Source organism: Myotis davidii, unplaced genomic scaffold (assembly GCF_000327345.1).
Source record: "Myotis davidii unplaced genomic scaffold, ASM32734v1 scaffold5215, whole genome shotgun sequence".
Taxonomy (NCBI): Eukaryota; Metazoa; Chordata; class Mammalia; order Chiroptera; family Vespertilionidae; genus Myotis; species Myotis davidii.
Window position 1 is genome coordinate 3,472 of NW_006286825.1, and position 1,204 is coordinate 4,675.

General features: G+C 49.2%; 1 long non-coding RNA gene across 2 annotated transcripts in view; it reads left to right on the plus strand.

Annotated features, from left to right (window-relative positions):
- Positions 1–11: 11 nt before the first annotated feature.
- LOC107182281 overlaps positions 12–1,204 on the plus strand; it is a 3,140-nt gene continuing 1,947 nt past the window's right edge. The window contains exon 1 of one of the 2 annotated variants that reach the window (XR_001512997.1): positions 12–1,057. This is a non-coding gene — a long non-coding RNA (uncharacterized LOC107182281). The remainder of the gene's footprint in view (positions 1,058–1,204) is intronic. The other variant, XR_001512998.1, reaches the window with a different exon arrangement.

The window sequence follows — 1,204 nt, forward strand, 5'->3', positions numbered from 1 at the left end:
CACATGTGGCCTATTTGCCTCACTGCTGAGGCTGCAGGGAAGGCAGGAAACCTCTGGCCATCTCCTCACACATCCTCCTTAACCCCATATAATGTTCACACTGGCCTTATTGCAGGGCCCTGGGCCACTGAATACAGCAGAGCAGGTTGTCCCATGCACAAGGGTACTAGCAGGGAAGGTGATGGAGCCCATGTTACCCTTGCCGAGCAACATAACCTGCCTATGGCTATCTCTCAGGATGCCTTTTCCAATTGCACAAAAGCACTATTTGGGCCAGGACAACCCTGCCACTCCTCAAAATTTGGGACCTTCCTTCTTGCTCTTCCTTCTGCCTGTCCCCTTCCCCAGCCAACTCTGAATATCATCCAACCAGGTGCTTTCTCATCTCTGAAATCTCACTTTAGGTATGAATTCTTCAAGAAAGTCTTCCTCAAAAAAAAAATGTATGAATGATCAATTAAACCTCTTTTGCCCAAATTGCACCATCTCCCCTGGAACTAAATAATTATGTTAGAATGTTACCTCTGTCAGGGCGGGGTCTTATCTACCTTCTTTATCATAGAACGCCCTTCACTTAGCAGAGAGCTTTGTATAAATATTCTGTTGAAAGAATGTGTGGATTTAGAGCTGGAGTCCTATCCCATAAACCACATGAGCATGACCCAAGGGCCTCTGCACCAACTTCCACCACCATAGGCCATGGCTGACTCCCTGACAGTAGCTTAGGGCACCTCACAAGCTACAGGCAGAGGAGGAGGGCAGTTTTCAGAGGAATATCCCACTTTTCTGAGGAGAACCTGCTTCAAAAAACTTCAGAAGGAGTTAAACATCAAAAAGAATGCTCTGATGGACCCACTGGTGTGGCAGAAGGACCTGTTCAGCCAACAGTGAAATCTGCCCGCCTGTGTCCACAATCATTCCCGAGAGCTCAGGATTGGGAATGCGAGGGAGGATGGCTCTGGTGTGGATCAAGCTCAGTCCTCATAATTGTCTGTCTTCTCGGTTACAGAAGATGCCACTGCTGGTCCTGCACAAGCTACTGAGGACCCTGGGAGCTGTGAGTTCTCTCCCTCTGGTCCCTGCCTTGGGGAAGGGTCAAACAGCTGGGATGTCAGTGGAGGTTGGGGAAGGAATTCAGGGAGAGGGGACTGGGTCCTGATCTTGGTGGTAATAAAAGAGCATGGATTGGGGTGGGACAGGTGTA